Source organism: Heptranchias perlo, chromosome 2, assembly GCF_035084215.1.
Source record: "Heptranchias perlo isolate sHepPer1 chromosome 2, sHepPer1.hap1, whole genome shotgun sequence".
NCBI lineage: Eukaryota > Metazoa > Chordata > Chondrichthyes > Hexanchiformes > Hexanchidae > Heptranchias > Heptranchias perlo.
This window is the reverse complement of record NC_090326.1, coordinates 4,119,345-4,142,158: the sequence shown is the minus strand read 5'-3', so window position 1 is coordinate 4,142,158 and position 22,814 is coordinate 4,119,345. Positions and strand designations below refer to the sequence as shown.

The following is a 22,814-nucleotide window of genomic DNA, read 5'->3' as shown; positions in this document are numbered from 1 at the left end:
TCCAAATGCATTAACTCACACTTCCTTGGATTGAATTCCATTTTCTCTGCCCACCTGTCCGGTCCATTGATATCTTCCTGCAGTCTACAGCTTTACTCTTCACTATCAACTACACAGCCAATTTTTGTATCATCTGCAAACTTCTTGATCAAGCCTTCTCAAACTTCTCATTCAAGTCCAAATCATTAAAATATACCACAAAAAGCAAGGGACCTTGTATCACAGGGAACAGCCTTCCAGTCACAAAAACACTTGTCAACCATTACACTTTGCTTCCTGCCACTGCGACAATTTTGGATCCAATTAGCCACTTTCCCTTTCATCCCACAGGCTTTTACTTTTTTGACCAGTCTGCCATGTGGGACCTTGTCAAAAGCCTTGGTAAATCCATGTACACTACCTCAAATGCGTTACCCTCATGGCCCCTTCTTATCACCTGCTCAAACAAATCAATCAAATTAGTCAGACATGACCTTCCCTTAACAAATCCATGCTGACAATGACGATCCAGATTCTTTCCCCTCAGTCTGGTTCAGTAATAACTGAAGTCGAATACATTTTAAAGTCCAACACATCTTTAATAGCAGGGTTCTTAGTCTGCAGCATTGATTTGGACTCCTGATAGAGTCCCTCGATGCTGGCAGAGCAAGAACAACAACATACAGAAATCCACACGTTTTTATACAGATGAACAGGGGTTGGAACATACTTAACGAGGGTCAACACCAATCATAAGCCGGGCATAGGTTGCCATGCGAGGTTACATTATTTCCGGCCAATCATAAATCGTCCATGTGCTGATCATGCTGCTGTTAGACATCAAAGGGTATACTTCCTCATCTTCCAACTTGGAATGTTCTTCCCTGTTCCTCCTGTTCCTTATCTCCCAACCTGGAATGTCTTTCAACTTTGGCTAAGCTCGTTACCTATATTGATCTGCCATAAACATGGAGACATTCAGACCAGTCCTTGACTCACATCAAAGACCTATCATTGATAAGACAATGCAGGCCTGCTGACTAAGCAAACATATGGCCCAGCAGGAGGGCCAGGCCACTTGTATCAATCTCAGTTACTAACTAATTAACCCTTTCTAACCATTTTGCATTCTGCTTCTTTGCCACGTAGACATTTTAATATTTTACCAAAAACTGACCACGTCGGGATTCTCTACTATCCTTGATTAACTCGTTCCTTTTTAAATGACGATTTATGCTGTCCTTCAGAATCGATTCCAATAATTTGCCCACCATCGAGGTTAGACTGACTGGAATATAATTACTCGGTCTATCACTTTCTCCCTTTTTAAACAATGGTACGATGTTAGCAGTCCTCCAATCCTCCGGCACCATGCCTGTGTCCATGGGAGATTGGAATATGATTTTAGAGCCTCTGTTATTTTCTCCCTTGCTTCTCTTAGCAGCTGGGGATATATTTCCTCTGTGTCTGGCGATTTATCGACTTTCATAGATGCTAAACATCTTTACCTCATTCAATATTTCATAATCCTCCTCCTTAACTACATTCTCTGCATCGTCCCTCTCTTTTCTGAAGAAAGACGCAATGTATTTATTAAATAACATACACACATCTTCAGACTCCACACATAGGTTTACTGTACTTTCTTTAGTTATCTTTTTACTCTTTGTGTATTTTCAAACATTTTTGGGTATTCCTTAATTTTAGTTGCAGGATTTCTTAATGCCCCCCCCAAATTTGCTTTCCTAATTTCCTTTTTAATATCACGCCTGCACGTTCTATACTTGTCTTGGCTTTCTGCAGTATTGAGATCTCGCTGTCTGACATAAGATTCACTTTTTGACTTATCTTATCCTGTTTGCTTCTTGTCATTCACGGGGCTTTAGATTTGGCAGTCCCGCCCTTTTTCTTTGTGGGAACATGTTTCCTCTGAACCCCTTGAATCTCCCTCTTGAATGCCTCCCACTGCTCTGACACTGATTTACCTTCAAGTAGCTGTTTCTGTCCACTTTTGCTAAATCACTTCTCAGCTTAGTAAAATTGGCCTTTCCCCAATTTAGAACAGTAATCCTGTTCTATTTCTGTCCTTTTCCATAACTATACTAAATCCAACTGAATTATGATCACTACCAGCAAAATGCTCTCCCACTGATACTCCTTCCACGTGCCCAGCTTCATTCCCCAAAACTAAGTCCAGAACTGCCCCTACTTGTTGGGCTTGCTTCGTACTGGCTAAAAAAGTTTTCCTGAATGCACTTTAAGAATTCTGTGCTCTCTATACCTTTTGCACTGATTCGATCCCAGTTAATATTAGGGTAGTTGACATCCCCTACTATTATTGCTCTATTGTTTTAGCACTTCTCAGAAATTTGCTTACATATTTGCTCTGCTATCTCCCTCTGAATGTTTGGTGGTCTATAGTACACTTCCAGCAGTGTGGCTGCCCCTTTTTTGTTCTCCAGCTCAACCCATGTGGCCTAATTTGATGATCCTTTTAACATATAATTCCTCCTCACAGCCATAATTGTTTTTTTGTCACCAATATTGCAACTCCCCCTATTTCTTTATCTCCCTCTCCATCTCGTCTGAAAACTCTGTAACCAGGAAGGTTGAGCTGCTATTCCTGCCCCTGTTTAAGCCATGCTTCTGTACTAGCTAAGATATCGTACTTCCACGTATCTATCTGTGCCTTTAGCTCATCTGCCTTATATTCACTATAATCCTTGCATTGAGGTATATACCATCAAGCATGGCCAAATACTTTTGTTGTCTAGTTTCTAACCTTTGTTTCCTCTGCCTTTAAAACTAATTTTCTGCCTTCCATTTCCAGCTCTGCTTCTCGCCCTTCTGAATCTATGCTCAGGTTCCCATCCCCCTGCCAAGCTCATTTGAACCCTCCCCAACATCACGAGCAAACCACACCACAAGGATATTGGTCCCGGCCCTGTTGAGGTGCAACCTGTCCGACTTGTACAGGTCTCACCTCCCCCTGAAGTGAACCCAATGCCCCAGGAATCTAAAGCCCCCCCTCCTTCCCCATCTCTCCAGCCACGCGTTCATCTGCTTTATCCTCCTATTTCTACAACCGATAGTGCATGGCACTGGGAGTAATCAAGAGATTACTTCCTTTGAGGTCCTGCTTATTAATCTCTTTCCTAACTCCTTAAAATCTGTCTACAGGACCTCATCCCCCTTTCTATCTATGTCATTGGTACCAATATGGGCCATGACCTCTGGCTGTTCACCCTCCCCCTTCAGAATGTACTGCATCTGCTCGATAACATCTTTGACCCTGGCACAAGGGAGGCAATATACCATCCCGGAATCATGTCTGCAGCCGCAGAAACGCCTATCTGTCCCCCTAACTATAGAATCCCCTATCACTATCGCTCTCCTGACCATGCTCTTCCTCCCCTTACAGCTGAGCCACCCATGGTGCTGTGGACTTGGATCTGGCTGCACTCCCCAGAGGAACCCTCTCCCCCACCAGTATTTACATTTGAATACTGGCTAGAGAGTGAGATGCCCTCAGTGGAGACCTGCTCTACCTGCCTCGTCCTCCTTCTCTGTCAGGCGGTCACCTAGTCCCTCTCTGCCTGCACTCTCTTAAACTGTGGGGTGACCACCTTCTGAAACGTGCTATCCATGAAACTTTCAGCCTCGCGGCTGCACTGCAGTGGCACCAGCCGCTGCTCAAGCTCCGAAAACCGGAGCTCAAGCTCCTGCAGTTGATGACACTTCCTGCACTCCAGGAGAGGGAAAGTGTCCTGGAGTTCCCACATGGCACAGGCCGTGCATTCAACTGGTCTGAGGTGCCCTGTATGACTCGATTTATTATATTATTAACTAAACTTAAAAAACCGAAAAAACTTTTTAAAAAACTCACCAGAAAAAAATACTCACCAGCTACTCACCAATCAGCTCCTTCCCTTGTGCTGAATTCACTTCAGGTGTTTTTTTTTTACCTCTCTTCCCGCCGGTGCTCCGCTCTCCGTCCCTTCTCTTGTATTATCCATGATCCGGCGCTCCGCTCTCTCGCTCCTCCTTTTATCGCTGATCCCGCGTTCCGCTCTCTCTCTCCTCTCTCGCTCCTCCTTTTATCGCTGAACACGCGCTCATCTCCCTCTCCTCTCTCGCTCCTCTTATCGCTGATCCCGCCTTCCGCTTTCTCTCTCCTCTCTCGCTCCTCCTTTTATCTCTGATCCCGTGCTCCGTTCTCTCTGCCTGCAGAGAAGGCAGAGAGAGAAGACAGGCAGCGACATAGAAACAGAGAGAGAGAGATGAGTAGAAAAAAAGCCAAGAGTAACAGATAGAAAAGGTTGAGACATAAACAGCGGCAGAGAGATGGAAATTAAATAGAAGTAGAAATAACAAGATAGAAAAACAAACAGAAAATAAAAAAAGGATCAACGATATTACACAGAGAACAAACACAATAAAAGATGGACAACCATATATATTGACAGAAGGGTAGAAACAGGAATGAGAATAGAACACAGAAAGCATGCAATAACCAAACAAACTGTGTAATCAGCCTGGAGTGTGTGAGAGTGCTGACTAGCAGAACAGCAGCAGATGAAGCAGGCCAGACAGTTCATGTTTGTTCCGGGGTAATGCTCTTGTTTATATAATGTTGAGAGTTCTAAAGGTGATGCCTCGAGGCTGCAAAATAAAGTCACCCAGTCTTGTTCAACTGACCCTGACCATTACTTATTGCAGGAGTTTCCCCAGAGCATTTTTGTAGTAAAAATTCACCTGATAAACGAAAGCCTGATATTAAATCGGCTCCAGTATGTCTGAACAAAAAGGATTCTTAAAAAGTGAAAGGACTGTTAAAAGGAGTGTTAAGGACACATTGTAAAAGATCACACAACAGAGGATGGATCGCCAGAGCATCAAGAACGATTCCAGAAGGGCTAGAGGTCGTTTGAACACCTGCCTGCTTAATGTGGTGACGTTGTGGCCGCTGAGACAAAACAAGTGAAGTGTCAATCAATCGTGGGTTGTATTTGTAGCAACCTGTTGTGGAAAAGCCACCGCCCCAGAGGTGTGGTTCTGTGTTAAAAAGGTCTTTGAAAGCTGGCAGAAGTTGAGTGGGAAGAGACACAGATCCACCAGGACTGCTCCAATCTCGCCCTTCGCTTCCTGGCAGCGCCACCACACTTCAATCTTCAAGGCTGCTCCCTGCCTCCCAGTTTGATGCCTCCATGCAGGTTTAGAGACTGCCTGTGAATCAGATGAACTGGTTGCAAGAGAAAGCCATGCGACCCTACAACGGTATCCATCAAAATACCTGGAATCTTTCCGGCAATCTTGAGCCAACTATAAGGATATGACTTTCCATATGGGGTTAGTCTAAGATAAACATTTGATTTCCAAACTGTTATGCATTTTGAGAATTCAGAATGTGTTGTTTTGCTGTTGTTAAAGCAATTCTAAATCGGGCACCAACCCAATATTTTGTTTAAAATCTAATGTCAATTTTCTAGTGTATTAATAATAAATGATTGTTTTTTTTTTATAAAACCCTGGTTTGTGCCTGAAGTTTCTTTAGAAAAAAGACTCCATAAAATTAAATCTTGTGGAGATAAAAAGACATTGCCCCAAATTAAAATGTAAAATCACTTTGCACTTTTTTGCTCCAACATCTGTACCATGTGTAACTTTCCCAGAGACCTGTTGGATTCTATAATAAATCACAATGTACTCTTACCCCCTCTGCAGTGTTACTAAACTGGACAGAGTCCCGCAGCTCTCTTCTGCAATGCTACTGTTACAAATACTGTTATTGCATCAGATTAAATTGAAATATCAATAATGGAGAACGCAAACCTAGATCCGAACTACTTTAACGTTGAGTTCAATTTTACTTTGATTTATTTACTAGAAGCTGGAATTGCATTCTCTACACAAAATGGCTAATTTGACCTTCCCTCCGAATGTCTGGTCTCTCCATCTCTGTAAGCATTATGTCGAAATAACCAAATGTTAATCGATTTTATTTGCAGAAGTTCACGTTTTAGTGTTTAATTCACGCACTGCACCACTGTCTTTGTCTTAAACACCAGATAGTGCCATTCTCACTCAGTTTGTATCTTTAATTATAGTGCAACAGTGATTTAACAGGAACAGCAAATGACCCCTCTCCGTGGCTCTCACCATAACAAGTTTTGACTGGAATGTGTGTTTTGTTCATGACGAAGATGAAACAATTTTGCACGGTTATAATCACCACACTTTAATAGAATAGTAACGGTTGAAACATAAGATATGTTGTCTCCAAACCAGCTATGATTTTTACACAAAGCCTTTGATTCTTCATTAAATTTCATTAAACTGACACCTTCATCCTTACTTTGCCTACCCCGGCAGAATCCTAACGACCTAATCTAAAACAAGTGTAGCCTCTATTAAAATAATACATTCTCATAATACATTAATACTGACTTTTGTATTCTTATTCTTTTTTTACTATATTATACACATGGATATAGAGATTTAAATATAAACTAAATCTGCTCCGGAAGGAGAGAGTGTAAACATGGAGAAACGGTCTGAAATTTGGGAACGACATAAAATTAAAGACATAAATCACCAAAGGAAGGGAAAAAATGAAATTACAAACAGAGAATGGCCTGTAACTGTTCACGAACACTTCAGCAGTGAGACTGGGAATAAGCTGCGAAGAGGGCCTTAAACTGATCACAGGCACGTCAGGAGAGAGACTGGGAATAACCTGCAGAGAGGGAATGAAATTAGGAATGAACAGAGATTAAACATGGAAATCACCTCAGGAAGAAGAGAGCGAATAAATTAGTGGAAGGATCTGATGCCAAGAATCAGCAAAGATTTCAATCTAAAAATGACTTCTGGCAGAGACACAAGGAAAAACACAGAGATAGGATCCGGAAGTAGGAATACAGATTTAGCAGCAAAATCATGATAGCAGGGAGAGAGGGAAAACATGAAGATAGGGGCAAATATTGGGAAGAAACAAGGACCTAAATATAAAAATCACCTCAGGGAGCAGATGTGGAATAAAAATGTGTAGGGGACTTGCGAAAAATAGAGAATTAACCGTAAATATCACCCCGGAAGGGGGGAATTAAACACATAATAATCGCTGGACAAAAGATGAGCAAGGTCCAGCTAGTCCGATACAATGATAATGAAGTTGGTGATTAATCATAGCACTCGATCACCATCAATGGGCTAGATTGTGACACATTGTGATCGTGTAAAAGGGGTGAGAATGAATTGACAGTCCCTTTTACATCTCTCCAATTTTTAATTCATTCAGATGTAAAACCTGCTGCGGATTCCCTGTCACCCGTTTTACACGACCGCACAAAGTCCCAATCTACCCCAATGAGTCGACAACAGACCCAGATATGAGCTATGGAAAGCTTTGTGAACCATAGGGCATAAATTGATTTCTGGCCGTAGTGTAAAACGTTCGGTAACGAATCAGCAGCCCCTTCTACAATCCGCCCGATTTCCTTTAACATTGAAATCAATTGTTTGGAAAATCGGACCAACAATAAAACGGGCTGCTGGTGCTCTATCGCTCATTTTACACTGTCGCTCATTTTGCGCTTTCGCTCATTTTGCACTACTGCCGGAGACCAATTTCAACCCCAGTTTTTTTTCAGAGAGCATTGAATTTTGTAAGTCATCTGGGGAAGTAGTGTGCGATGGGATACTCTGCGATTGTGTGTACAGTCTGCCAGAGAACAGTTTGTGATGGAAAGATTTCATTCTGCAAGTGCTGTTGATGTCAGGGCTGATTCCACGAATGGGCGCTCCCAGCGATGAGCGCCACTCTCGGGGAGAGCCGAGCTCTCAAACACAAGGCCGCAGCGCTTTATTTTCTACCCACTAATTTAAACCGACTGGAGTCAGACGCAACCCGTCTGTGGGCCCGAGATTTCCCCATCCCGCCACTCCACCAGTTGTGTCAGACCTTTAGTTTCTAAAGAAGCAGATTCTAAACGTGCAAAGACAGAAAACCCTGGTGAAAGCAACTCAGAAACAAGGAGGGTAAAATTCAACTTCGACCAGGGCACAACACAGACGGTAATGGATGGGCCGCCCATTATACATCCCACTCAATTCTCCTTTCCATTGAAGTCATGGGGTGCAAAACGAGCGGCCGATGCACTGCGGCCTATAATTCCGCCCCGCCGAAGTTACATTTCATCCCTGATAATCCACAGGGTGCAGCCACCAGCCTCCGACCTGATCCGGGGCACTCAGCCGATTGACTCCAGACTGAAATCATTGAACACCTGTCAAGCAGCCCATATCTTTCCACATCTCGGATAGTCGAACACTTAATTCCTGCACCAAAACATTGTTTAAGCCTGGTCAACTTGAGTATAAGGAATATAACATTTTAATTTATGACTGTTATCAATCTAACGCAAACTATCTTCCCGTCAGCCATTCTGTGTCAGGTTCAATACCGTAACAGCAATGAGACTTGGACATGAGATAAAGAATCAGCCAACGAGGGTAAAATTCAACTTCGACCAGGGCACAACACAGACGGTAATGGATGGGCCGCCCATTATACACCCATTATTGAATGGCGGAGCAGGCTCGAAGGGACGAATGTCCTACTCCTGCTCCTATTTTCTATGTTTTCTATGTTTATGTTTTCTAAGGAATTCAGGAGAAACTTCTTTATCGAGAGAGTGGTTAGAATGTGCAATGTGCTACCACAAGGAGTAGTTGAGGCGACTAGCATAGATGCATTCAAGAGGAAGTTAGATAAGCACACGAGGGAGAAAGGAATAGGAGGATATTCTGATACGGTGAGGTGAAGTAGGGAGGGAGGAGCATAAAAACTGGCTGGACCTGTTGGGCCGAATGGCCTGCTTCTGTGCCGCAGCTTCTACGAGATAGAATGTTGATGTGCTCGCAGGGCCTGCTTCTGCTCTCATCTCACTTGTACTTGCCATGCCTACTGGGTTCAGTCCATAACCACAAACTGGAATGAAACAGCCTCATTAACCACGTCATCAGAAACACTGAAATCAGCAACCATTTCTTGCATGTCATTGGTACTGGGAATGGGCTCGGTTGCGCTGAAGGTCAGCGTGAGACAGACCAAATTGTTACAATGAAGTTGTGAAAGCCCTGAGATATGATGTTGTTAAAGGCATCACACAATTAATCTATGGAAGCCGTAATAGCTGCCATTCAGAAGTAACGAACTCCCTTAGAATCTCCACCAGATTCCTTGCTGCTGCTGGAATCACCTGGACTGTCACATTGTCCAGAGTGATCTGCCTGGCCTCACATACCTCATGCGTTGTCTTACAAATGCGGCTCTTGAACTTCTCCAACTAATCGGCCATCTCCAGAATGTGGGAGATGAATGTCTCCACGGCCTGCACATTAGGTCTGTGCGACCAAGTCTTAATTCTCTTGAAGACTGGGACCCTCAGCCAAGGACAGTTGTTTCTCGGCCTCCCCAGGGGAGAAATATAGAACTATTTCCAGCTCCTCCTGCTCGCTGGTGCTTGGTGCTTCACCCCGTGATATATCCTTAGCCGCACTTTATACATCCTCTCGAAAGGGTTCATCTGGGTTGGTGATGGACACGGTGCAGCAATAGATGCTTTGCAGTTATCAAGCTCACTACCATATCCTTACTTCTTTAAATGGTGGGAGACCTTACAATTAACAACAACTTGCATACATAGCGCCTTTAACTAAAGAAAACACCCCAAGGTGCTTCACAGGAGCGTTATCAGATAAAATTTGGTACCGATCCACAAAATGAGATATTAGGGCAGGTGACCTAAAACTTGGTCAAAAAAAGTTACGTTTTAAGGGGCGTCTTAACGGATGAGTGAGAGGTAGAGAGGCTGAGAGATTTAGAGAGTGAATTCCAGAGCTTCGGGCCTAGGTATTTGAAGGAACTGCCGCGATTGGTGGAGCGATTAAAATCGGGGATGCGCAAAAGGCAGTAATTGAAGGTATGCAGAGAGGGTTATCGGGCTGGAGGAGGTTACAGAGATAGAGGGGGATTTGAACGAAAGAATGTTAATTTTAAATCGAGCCGTTGTCGGAACGGGAGCAAATGTATGTCAACAAGCATAAGGGTGAAGGGTGAACGGGCCTTGGTGTGAGTTTGGATATGGACAGCAGGGTTTTGGATGAGCTCAAGTTTATGGAGGGTGGGATACGGGAGGTCGGCCAGGAGAGCATTGGAATAGTCAAGTCTAGAGGTAACAAAAGCATCGATGAGGGTTTCAACGGGAGATGGGCAGGGCGTAGACGGGCGATGTTACAGAGGTGGAAATAGACCGACTTGGTGAGGAGAGACTATGTGGTCAAAAGCTCAGCACAGAGTCAAATAGGACTCCGACATTGTGAAAAGTTTGGTTCAGCTTGAGACAGTGGCTCAGCAGGTGGATCGAGTCGGTGGCTATGGAATGGAGTTTGTGGTGGGGCCAAAGACAATGGTTTCGGTCTTCCCAATATTTAATTGGAGGAAAATTCATTACTGAATTTCGGACAAGCAGCGTGACAAATCGAAGGCAGTGGAAGGATCGAGAGAGGTAGGTAGGTGAGGTAGAGCTGGGTATGGTTAGAGTACATGTGTGTATCTGATGCTGCATGTAGCGGAGAAATCGGAGGGTGTCAAGGATAGATCCTTGCGGGCCGTTGACCTTCTTCCTCCTAAGTTTCACCACCACATGCTTCGAGTAAGTACAAGACACTTGATGGTGGAATATACAGAACAGACTGTAATCCTTTACAGTGCAGGTGGTCAATTTATACCGTATACAGGAATAGCTCCGGATCCCTCTCTCTTTCGAGCTCTCCCAACTAACTCTGGAACTATCCACCCTTCTTATACACTTCAGTTTTCTGACTTCAAAGGTATACCTCACAGATAAGACTTCATGACTGATCTGTTCTTGGATTCTTTCAAGAACAACTTATTAAATAAACAGTCTTAGTTGAGTACATTCCATAAACAAGACTTCCTGACAAACTGTCCTCGGAACCTTTCAAGAACAGTTTATTGACAGCTTATTTACCTAAACCACCACTCTATACCATGGTTAATTGATCCCTCTACCTATGTTTATTACACTAATCACTAAGTTGTACAATAATCACTCATGGTCGATGCAATCCCAAACACTATCTCTTTGCAACACCCCTTTGTAGATTGTTATCAGACACTTGAAGAAGTCCATCGCCTCTTCTCCCAATTCCCTTCTAGTTTCCTGTTTATCTTATAAAGCCTGTTGCTTTCATAACCATTTGTAGTTATACAGGTTATTTCGATTATTAACCATTAACTCTCCAACATTTCCAACATATTCACCACTTTTTATTTCTTCTTATGCATCATATAGTGAGGTGGACTGTGTATGATGAGATGGACTGTGTATGGTGAGGTGGACTGTGTGTACATTACAGGCTTCAGTTGCTCTTCTGACAGTTGGGTCAATGACATTATCTTCTTTGCCCAACTGCAAAGTGTTAACATGATGATCAGTAACAGAATCTGAGAGGTCACAATGCAAACTATGGGGTGCAATGCAATATTCGAAATTTCCAGTGGCTGATGGTGACCACGCTCGTTACTGCTCCCACTTAGAAACGACTCCCACCCTTGTAATATCTCCCACCCTAGTAACAGCTCCCACCCTAGCAAAGACTCCCAGCCTAGTAACAATGCGACCCAGTAAAGGCTCCCACCCTCTTAACGGCTCCCACCCTAGTAACGACTCCCACCATGAGTGCTTAAACTCACGCTCTGTTCTCGTTTGGATCACCTTTATCTGATCCATATCGTCTTCAGTTCCCAAATCTAACCTCCAATCACTATATTTCAACTTGTTCAGTTCCATCTTCACATGCTCATTACCTATTAATTGTCTACTTTTCTTGATATTTAGTCCCACCTCCATATTACTAATCGAATAGTTAAACTGTCCCACAGTCTTACAATATACCATTGTGGAGCATTCAACAAGGAACCGTCATACATTGATATCGATCAAGTACCGTGTACACAATACAATACATATATATAGTCTGACAATCGATCATATCAATAGTCACAATATTACATTTAGTTCTAAAACATAACAGTCCACGTCTAGCACTATATAACATAGGCTCACAAGTTTCCACACATGGGTTACAATCACCCGAGTTACGTTCTCTCTAATCGGCTGAGTGGGTGGAAAGCTTATCCATCCAAACTTATTATCCAGGCAACTTGTTACATGATAGTGCAGATAGCTGCCTGTTGCGGTATCAAAGGTGGATCCCCAGTCTTCTCGGTCTTTACAAACGTATCGGAGCCCCCCTATAATTAGTCTCACGTCAACATAAGAGTATAGCATTAACATCCTGTGGGATTCACCAGAACTATTGGCAAACCATTTCAGTACACAGTCCGGACAGTAGGGCCCAGGAGCGCAGGTTACCATTAGCAAACTGGCTAAGATGACTAGAAAGTTGACTCCAGCCCAGTAGGGTAATTAAGTGCCTATGGTCTGTTGTAGTGACATTTTCTAGCCATCCATGACAGCTTGAATATCGAGACAGACCACAGCCCAAGATATCTTTAAAGGATCCGAAGTAATTGCTCTTAATTTTATCCCATAAATCTTATGATTCAGTAATTACCATATTTACAAGCTCCTGAGCCATGGCTGATTCAGCCCCGAGCTCACCTTTCATGGGGTGGACCACTGCTTGTACATCTTACAACGCTTTGTAATTTGTTCACGAGGACCTCATTACTCAGCATTAAGGGACGCCGCTCCCAGTGTTACTCAGGCCACTTGGGTATCTAGACGGTCATGTTTTACTCTAATTTGGACACTGGACAAGGACCGTGAACATTTATTATACTTCTGCGACAAATCACATTAGGATAGGATAAATGGTTCACCCTTATAGGAAACGATATCATATTGCCTGCTCTCCCACACAAAAATGTCAGGAGAGTGGAAGTGTTACGTGCAACCTCCCAATATTGCCTGTGTACGTATGTGAAGTATTTACACAGATGTTCATGGCAATATTCCATTGTTGGTTGAAAAGTTTTACGTGTAAGAGGTTTCATTACCATGCCACCACGCAGTGAGAAAGTGACTGAGGATGGTTCCATCATTACCCCAGACCATTGATATCACTCCACACGGAGGCCGAGCCCCTTTTGTGAACAATCTGATAACGGACTTTTTATTGTAAACAATCATAGTGTCCCATACATTCGTCACTGCATCACATAAAAGGCTGCAGCTGCGACGCGCAATCCTCTTTCTTAATACACGTACAAAGTTGTTATTTAATTTACACCGTAAGCACCCTGGCGCAAACATAACAGAAATATAATATTGTCCCCGCATTCCATTGTTGTAAGGACCTTAACTCTGCCGTCCAAAACTGATTCATTGATTCTCAAAGCATTTCACCGAGCAATTATACCAACACAAAGACTCATCTCGGGTCACATCGGTAAAAGCAGTCCCAGAGATACGACAGTGATCATTTACTTCTTCCACCCATTCAGCCCGATGGATAACAAGGCTCGGTTGGACAAAGGCAAACGTTTCATAGGTGAGAGTTTTATTCAGTACCATTGTAAACCAACCATGAGCAAAAACATACCACAGACAAGAGAGTATAACCACGATGCCATTTCTCTGAATCGCATTGGATCGTGGCTCGATTCACGACCAGGGATTCTTTATTAGCGCTCATCTGTAAGAGTAACAACGTTTTCATCGTTCACTTCAACATTTTCTCCTTCTTCTGATTGTTGACAAGGTTCAAGCAGAGTCAAGCACATACTAGAAACCAAAAACAAAAGATACACAATTTTTTGTGGAAGCCGTCAACTTCTTAGCAGGAAGAAGACGGACACAGGCATCACCAACCTGTGCCACACAGCCGTTCACAGCTTTCAAGTTAACTTTTAAAAAAAACTTTGCCGAATGAAGAAGAGCAACATTCCATTCTTCTCTTATAAAGATTTCGTGTCTGCTAAACATGCTCAAAGTTCCGAATACAACTAAACCCAGATTTTTTTTTCGAAGTCGTCTACTCTGACTTTAACACTGTGCAACAATGCTATAGTCCATTCCACTAGATTTCATCAGATTGTTATCACAGAGACAGCAGTAGATCCTTTAAACTTGAGGGAAGGAAACGGAGCGACAGCCAACAGCATCGAAATATTGACAAAGGCTTTTAAAGAGACAATACCATTCAGACAGTCTTTTTACAGAGACAGTGAAAACAAAATAATTTTTACGATGGAATAATGTGTCTCACTCCTGATTTTTTCTCATTTCCCCCTTTTGTGTTCCAAGTGGTTTAATTTGCGTTACACGCGACCATGAGACTCCCAATTACCCAATGTTGACAGCATCTTCAGACAGAAAATCTTCCCACAAACTTTGATCAGCGTCAACACTTTTTAAAGAAAGATAGGCATTTTACAGAAGGCATCAAAGTGCATTGTGTGTCGCTCTAATGGCTTGTTAGATTAAAGAATGATCGGCTGCCCGCTGCTCGATGAGCATTTATGGTGGCGAAAAAGCTAATGTTGATCAGGAACAAGCATTGGGCTCAGTGGTGGGACATTCGTTGGGACCAGAACGACGAGCACCAAGAAAGCAATGTTCCCTGAACTGGAATCTAACCCGGGCCGTGGCGGTGAGAGCGCCAAATCCGAACCACTAGACCACCAGGGAAGCTACGGCTGATGCATGCAAGAGAGGAGTCCAACCTTTTCTTTCCTAATTGTCCCTTTGAAATTCAGGTCTCTTTCGATCCAAAAAAAAGCTGCTGCCCAAAATGGCATTTTCTTTTAGTACATCGGAACATGGAACATTCACGGCACAGCGGGAGGCCATTCGGCCCATCGTGTTTGTGACGGTCATCGAACAACATAAAACACTGGTTCAGACAATGACAGCACCAAGTTCGGGTAGGCATGCACACAAAATGGATGAAAGATGATGGACTTTGGGAGACGATGGGTTTTGCAGATGCCAGGATAAATAAACTGAAAGAGCTCATCAGCCTGCTTCTTTCAGATACTGAATGTCTTTATGCTCAAGAGATGTTCTCACTGCCCATTATCTCCAGTCGCACACTCCTTCCAATCTTGCACACCTCCCTTCGCTTTGTAACCTTGCATTTTTTTACAGTGGGCCTCATTTTGAAGAAAGCGGTGCTGTGATCAGCTGGTGTTGTTAAGGAGATGTAGTGGCAGAAGAGACATAAAAGACTTATATAACAGAGACTGTTCTGACACTGTGAGCTATAGTTAAAGGTTGGCGACAATTAGAGTGTCAGGCAGCAGATCTTTTCCAAATCTGTTAGAAATGGCAACAAAAACCTTCCCACAAACTTTGATCAGTGTCACGACTCTTTAAAAATAAATACTGGCATTTTACAAAAGGCAAGAAAGTACATTGTGTGTCACTCTAATGGGTTGTGAGATAAAGGAATGATGGGCAGCCCCTTGTTGCAACCACAGCAGTGTAAAACTGATAGCGATCAGGAGCAATCACTGGCATCAGAACAAACAGCACTTCACAAGTAACGTTCACTGACCGGGAATCCAACCCGGGCCGCGGCGGTGAAAGCGCCGAATCCTAACCACGAGACCACCAGGGAAGAACATGGCACGATCTTGCAGGCCATCAGTCCAAGCCTCTTTTTCCTATTTGTCTCTGCATTTCACGTCCCTTTCTCCCCAAACAAGCTGCTCGGCCAAAATGGCATTTTCTTTTCGTACATAGAAACACAGAACATTCAGGGCACAGAAGGAGGCCATTCGGCCCATCGTGTCTGCGACGGTCATCGAAGAACATGAAACACTTGTTCAGACAATGACAGCACCAAGTTCGGGTCGGCATGCACTCGAAATGGATGAAAGATGTTGGGCATTGAGGGACGATGGGTTTTGCTGATGCCAGGAGAAATAAACTCAAAGATCTCATCTCCCTCCTTTCAGGTACTGATAATGTTCAAGAGATGTTCTCATTGCCTCAGGCCCATTATCTCCAGTCGCACACTCCTTCCAATCTTGCACATCTTCCTTAGCTTTGAAAACGCTCATTTTTTACACTGGAATTCAATTTGAAGAAAGAGGTGCTGTGATTAGTTGGTGTTGTTAAGGAGATGTCGTGCCAGGAGAGACATAAATGGCGAATGAGAACAGTTACTGTTCTGACACTGTGAGCTACAGTTAAAGGTTGGCGACAATTAAAGTGACAAGCAACAGGTCTTTTCCGAATCTTGGGAGAAATGGCAACAAAAATCTTCCCACAAACTTTGATCAGCGTCAACACATTTTAAAGAAATGTAGGCATTTTACAGAAGGCATGAAAGTGCATTGTATGTCGCTCTAATGGCTTGTTAGATTAAAGAATGATCGGCTGCCCGCTGCTCGATTAGCATTTATGTTGGCGAAAAAGCTAATGTTGATCAGGAGCAAGCATTGGGCTCAGTGATGGGACATTCGTTGGCACCAGAACGACGAGCACCAAGAAAGCAATCTTCCCTGACCGGGAATCGAACCCGGGCCGCGGCGGTGAGAGCGCCGAATCCTAACCACTAGACCACCAGGGAAGCTACGGCTGATGCATGCGAGAGAGGAGTCCAACCTTTTCTTTCCTAATTTTCCCTTTGAAATTCAGGTCTCTTTCGATCCAAAAAAAAGCTGCTCGCCCAAAATGGCATTTTCTTTTAGCACATTGGAACATAGAACATTCACGGCACAGTGGGAGGCCATTCGGCCCATCGTGTTTGTGACGGTCATCGAACAACATAAAACACTGGTTCAGACAATGACAGCACCAAGTTCGGGTAGGCATGCACACAAAATGGATGAAAGATGATGGACTTAGAGAGACGATGGGTTTTGCAGATGCCAGGATAAATAAACTGAAAGAGCTCATCAGCCTGCTTCTTTCAGATACTGAATGTCTTTATGCTCAAGAGATGTTCTCACTGCCTCAGGCCCATTATATCCAGTCGCACACTCCTTCCAATTTTGCACACCTCCCTTCGCTTTGAAACCGTGCATTTTTTTTTACACTGGGCCTCATTTTGAAGAAAGCGGTGCTGTGATCAGCTGGTGTTGTTAAGGAGATGTAGTGGCAGAAGGGACATAAAAGTCTAAAAAAACAGTGACTGTGCTGACACTGTGAGCTATAGTTAAAGGTTGGCGACAATTAGAATGTCAGGCAGCAGATCTTTTCCAAATCTGTTAGAAATGGCAACAAAAACCTTCCCACAAACTTTGATCAGCGTCACGACTCTTTAAAAATAAATACTGGCATTTTACAGAAGGCAAGAAAGTACATTGTGTGTCACTCTAATGGGTTGTGAGATAAAGGAATGATGGGCAGCCCCTTGTTGCAACCACAGCAGTGTAAAACTGATAGCGATCAGGAGCAATCACTGGCATCAGAACGAACAGCACTTTGCAAATAACGTTTCCTGACCGGGAATCGAACCCGAACCGCAGCTGTGAAAGCGCCGAATCCTAACCACTAGACCACCAGGGAAGCACATGGCACGATCTTGCAGGCCATCAGTCCAAGCCTCTTTTTCCTATTTGTCTCTGCATTTCACGTCCCTTTCTCCCCAAACAAGCTGCTCGGCCAAAATGGCATTTTCTTTTCGTACATAGAAACACAGAACATTCAGGGCACAGAAGGAGGCCATTCGGCCCATCGTGTCTGCGACGGTCATCGAAGAACATGAAACACTTGTTCAGACAATGACAGCACCAAGTTCGGGTCGGCATGCACTCGAAATGGATGAAAGATGTTGGGCATTGAGGGACGATGGGTTTTGCTGATGCCAGGAGAAATAAACTCAAAGATCTCATCTCCCTCCTTTCAGGTACTGATAATGTTCAAGAGATGTTCTCACTGCCTCAGGCCCATTATCTCCAGTCGCACACTCCTTCCAATTTTGCACATCTTCCTTAGCTTTGAAAACGCTCATTTTTTACACTGGAATTCAATTTGAAGAAAGAGGTGCTGTGATTAGTTGGTGTTGTTAAGGAGATGTCGTGCCAGGAGAGACATAAATGGCTAATGAGAACAGTTACTGTTCTGACACTGTGAGCTACAATTAAAGGTTGGCGACAATTAAAGTGACAAGCAACAGGTCTTTACCGAATCTTGGGAGAAATGGCAACAAAAATCTTCCCACAAACTTTGATCAGCGTCAACACATTTTAAAGAAATGTAGGCATTTTACAGAAGGCATGAAAGTGCATTGTATGTCGCTCTAATGGCTTGTTAGATTAAAGAATGATCGGCTGCCCGCTGCTCGATTAGCATTTATGTTGGCGAAAAAGCTAATGTTGATCAGGAGCAAGCATTGGGCTCAGTGATGGGACATTCGTTGGCACCAGAACGACGAGCACCAAGAAAGCAATCTTCCCTGACCGGGAATCGAACCCGGGCCGCGGCGGTGAGAGCGCCGAATCCTAACCACTAGACCATCAGGGAAGCTACGGCTGATGCATGCCAGAGAGGAGTCCAACCTTTTCTTTCCTAATTGTCCCTTTGAAATTCAGGTCTCTTTCGATCCAAAAAAAAGCTGCTCGCCCAAAATGGCATTTTCTTTTCGCACATTGGAACATAGAACATTCACGGCACAGTGGGAGGCCATTCGGCCCATCGTGTTTGTGACGGTCATCGAACAACATAAAACACTGGTTCAGACAATGACAGCACCAAGTTCGGGTAGGCATGCACACAAAATGGATGAAAGATGATGGACTTTGAGAGACGATGGGTTTTGCAGATGCCAGGATAAATAAACTGAAAGAGCTCATCAGCCTGCTTCTTTCAGATACTGAATGTCTTTATGCTCAAGAGATGTTCTCACTGCCTCAGGCCCATTATATCCAGTCGCACACTCCTTCCAATCTTGCACACCTCCCTTCGCTTTGAAACCGTGCATTTTTTTTTACACTGGGCCTCATTTTGAAGAAAGCGGTGCTGTGATCAGCTGGTGTTGTTAAGGAGATGTAGTGGCAGAAGAGACATAAAAGTCTAAAAAACAATGACTGTTCTGACACTGTGAGCTATAGTTAAAGGTTGGCGACAATTGGAGTGTCAGGCAGCAGATCTTTTCCAAATCTGCTGGAAATGGCAACAAAAACCTTCCCACAAACTTTGATCAGCGTCACGACTCTTTAAAAATAAATACTGGCATTTTACAGAAGGCAAGAAAGTACATTGTGTGTCACTCTAATGGGTTGTGAGATAAAGGAATGATGGGCAGCCCCTTGTTGCAACCACAGCAGTGTAAAACTGATAGCGATCAGGAGCAATCACTGGCATCAGAACGAACAGCACTTTGCAAATAACGTTCCCTGACCGGGAATCGAACCCGGGCCGTGGCGGTGAAAGCGCCGAATCCTAACCACTAGACCACCAGGGAAGCACATGGCACGATCTTGCAGGCCATCAGTCCAAGCCTCTTTTTCCTATTTGTCTCTGCATTTCACGTCCCTTTCTCCCCAAACAAGCTGCTCGGCCAAAATGGCATTTTCTTTTCGTACAGAGAAACACAGAACATTCAGGGCACAGAAGGAGGCCATTCGGCCCATCGTGTCTGCGACGGTCATCGAAGAACATGAAACACTTGTTCAGACAATGACAGCACCAAGTTCGGGTCAGCATGCACTCGAAATGGATGAAAGATGTTGGGCATTGAGGGACGATGGGTTTTGCTGATGCCAGGAGAAATAAACTCAAAGATCTCATCTCCCTCCTTTCAGGTACTGATAATGTTCAAGAGATGTTCTCACTGCCTCAGGCCCATTATCTCCAGTCGCACACTCCTTCCAATCTTGCACATCTTCCTTAGCTTTGAAAACGCTCATTTTTTACACTGGAATTCAATTTGAAGAAAGAGGTGCTGTGATTAGTTGGTGTTGTTAAGGAGATGTCGTGCCAGGAGAGACATAAATGGCTAATGAGAACAGTTACTGTTCTGACACTGTGAGCTACAGTTAAAGGTTGGCGACAATTAAAGTGACAAGCAACAGGTCTTTACCGAATCTTGGGAGAAATGGCAACAAAAATCTTCCCACAAACTTTGATCAGCGTCAACACATTTTAAAGAAATGTAGGCATTTAACAGAAGGCATGAAAGTGCATTGTATGTCGCTCTAATGGCTTGTTAGATTAAAGAATGATCGGCTGCCCGCTGCTCGATTAGCATTTATGTTGGCGAAAAAGCTAATGTTGATCAGGAGCAAGCATTGGGCTCAGTGATGGGACATTCGTTGGCACCAGAACGACGAGCACCAAGAAAGCAATCTTCCCTGACCGGGAATCGAACCCGGGCCGCGGCGGTGAGAGCGCCGAATCCTAACCACTAGACCACCAGGGAAGCTGCAGCTGATGCATGCGAGAGAGGAGTCCAACCTTTTCTTTCCTAATTGTCCCTTTGAAATTCAGGTCTCTTTCGATCCAAAAAAAAGCTGCTCGCCCAAAATGGCATTTTCTTTTAGCACATTGGAACATAGAACATTCACGGCACAGTGGGAGGCCATTCGGCCCATCGTGTTTGTGACGGTCATCGAACAACATAAAACACTGGTTCAGACAATGACAGCACCAAGTTCGGGTAGGCATGCACACAAAATGGATGAAAGATGATGGACTTTGAGAGACGATGGGTTTTGCAGATGCCAGGATAAATAAACTGAAAGAGCTCATCAGCCTGCTTCTTTCAGATACTGAATGTCTTTATGCTCAAGAGATGTTCTCACTGCCTCAGGCCCATTATATCCAGTCGCACACTCCTTCCAATCTTGCACACCTCCCTTCGCTTTGAAACCGTGCATTTTTTTTTACACTGGGCCTCATTTTGAAGAAAGCGGTGCTGTGATCAGCTGGTGTTGTTAAGGAGATGTAGTGGCAGAAGAGACATAAAAGTCTAAAAAACAGTGACTGTTCTGACACTGTGAGCTATAGTTAAAGGTTGGCGACAATTGGAGTGTCAGGCAGCAGATCTTTTCCAAATCTGCTGGAAATGGCAACAAAAACCTTCCCACAAACTTTGATCAGCGTCACGACTCTTTAAAAATAAATACTGGCATTTTACAGAAGGCAAGAAAGTACATTGTGTGTCACTCTAATGGGTTGTGAGATAAAGGAATGATGGGCAGCCCCTTGTTGCAACCACAGCAGTGTAAAACTGATAGCGATCAGGAGCAATCACTGGCATCAGAACGAACAGCACTTTGCAAATAACGTTCCCTGACCTGGAATCGAACCCGGGCCGCGGCGGTGAAAGCGCCGAATCCTAACCACTAGACCACCAGGGAAGAACATGGCACGATCTTGCAGGCCATCAGTCCAAGCCTCTTTTTCCTATTTGTCTCTGCATTTCACGTCCCTTTCTCCCCAAACAAGCTGCTCGGCCAAAATGGCATTTTCTTTTCGTACATAGAAACACAGAACATTCAGGGCACAGAAGGAGGCCATTCGGCCCATCGTGTCTGCGACGGTCATCGAAGAACATGAAACACTTGTTCAGACAATGACAGCACCAAGTTCGGGTCAGCATGCACTCGAAATGGATGAAAGATGTTGGGCATTGAGGGACGATGGGTTTTGCTGATGCCAGGAGAAATAAACTCAAAGATCTCATCTCCCTCCTTTCAGGTACTGATAATGTTCAAGAGATGTTCTCACTGCCTCAGGCCCATTATCTCCAGTCGCACACTCCTTCCAATCTTGCACATCTTCCTTAGCTTTGAAAACGCTCATTTTTTACACTGGAATTCAATTTGAAGAAAGAGGTGCTGTGATTAGTTGGTGTTGTTAAGGAGATGTCGTGCCAGGAGAGACATAAATGGCTAATGAGAACAGTTACTGTTCTGACACTGTGAGCTACAGTTAAAGGTTGGCGACAATTAAAGTGACAAGCAACAGGTCTTTTCCGAATCTTGGGAGAAATGGCAAAAAAAATCTTCCCACAAACTTTGATCAGCGTCAACACATTTTAAAGAAAAGTAGGCATTTTACAGAAGGCATGAAAGTGCATTGTATGTCGCTCTAATGGCTTGTTAGATTAAAGAATGATCGGCTGCCCGCTGCTCGATTAGCATTTATGTTGGCGAAAAAGCTAATGTTGATCAGGAGCAAGCATTGGGCTCAGTGATGGGACATTCGTTGGCACCAGAACGACGAGCACCAAGAAAGCAATCTTCCCTGACCAGGAATCGAACCCGGGCCGCGGCGGTGAGAGCGCCGAATCCTAACCACTAGACCACCAGGGAAGCTACGGCTGATGCATGCGAGAGAGGAGTCCAACCTTTTCTTTCCTAATTGTCCCTTTGAAATTCAGGTCTCTTTCGATCCAAAAAAAAGCTGCTCGCCCAAAATGGCATTTTCTTTTAGCACATTGGAACATAGAACATTCACGGCACAGTCGGAGGCCATTCGGCCCATCGTGTTTGTGACGGTCATCGAACAACATAAAACACTGGTTCAGACAATGACAGCACCAAGTTCGGGTAGGCATGCACACAAAATGGATGAAAGATGATGGACTTTGAGAGACGATGGGTTTTGCAGATGCCAGGATAAATAAACTGAAAGAGCTCATCAGCCTGCTTCTTTCAGATACTGAATGTCTTTATGCTCAAGAGATGTTCTCACTGCCTCAGGCCCATTATATCCAGTCGCACACTCCTTCCAATCTTGCACACCTCCCTTCGCTTTGAAACCGTGCATTTTTTTTTACACTGGGCCTCATTTTGAAGAAAGCGGTGCTGTGATCAGCTGGTG

The 22,814-nt window shown here is 44.0% G+C and overlaps 6 non-coding genes across 6 annotated transcripts; all 6 read right to left on the bottom strand.

Annotated features, from left to right (window-relative positions):
* Positions 1–16,539: 16,539 nt before the first annotated feature.
* Positions 16,540–16,611, bottom strand: trnae-cuc (transfer RNA glutamic acid (anticodon CUC)). The gene has a single exon. It is a non-coding gene; the product is annotated as a tRNA-Glu (tRNA).
* A 1,826-nt stretch (positions 16,612–18,437) lies between these two features.
* Positions 18,438–18,509, bottom strand: trnae-cuc (transfer RNA glutamic acid (anticodon CUC)). The gene has a single exon. It is a non-coding gene; the product is annotated as a tRNA-Glu (tRNA).
* An 868-nt stretch (positions 18,510–19,377) lies between these two features.
* trnae-uuc (transfer RNA glutamic acid (anticodon UUC)) lies at positions 19,378–19,449 on the bottom strand. The gene has a single exon. It is a non-coding gene; the product is annotated as a tRNA-Glu (tRNA).
* Positions 19,450–20,334: 885 nt separating this feature from the next.
* trnae-cuc (transfer RNA glutamic acid (anticodon CUC)) lies at positions 20,335–20,406 on the bottom strand. Its single transcript has one exon. It is a non-coding gene; the product is annotated as a tRNA-Glu (tRNA).
* An 868-nt stretch (positions 20,407–21,274) lies between these two features.
* On the bottom strand, positions 21,275–21,346 carry trnae-uuc (transfer RNA glutamic acid (anticodon UUC)). Its single transcript has one exon. It is a non-coding gene; the product is annotated as a tRNA-Glu (tRNA).
* An 885-nt stretch (positions 21,347–22,231) lies between these two features.
* trnae-cuc (transfer RNA glutamic acid (anticodon CUC)) lies at positions 22,232–22,303 on the bottom strand. Its single transcript has one exon. It is a non-coding gene; the product is annotated as a tRNA-Glu (tRNA).
* Between the last annotated feature and the right edge of the window lie 511 nt (positions 22,304–22,814).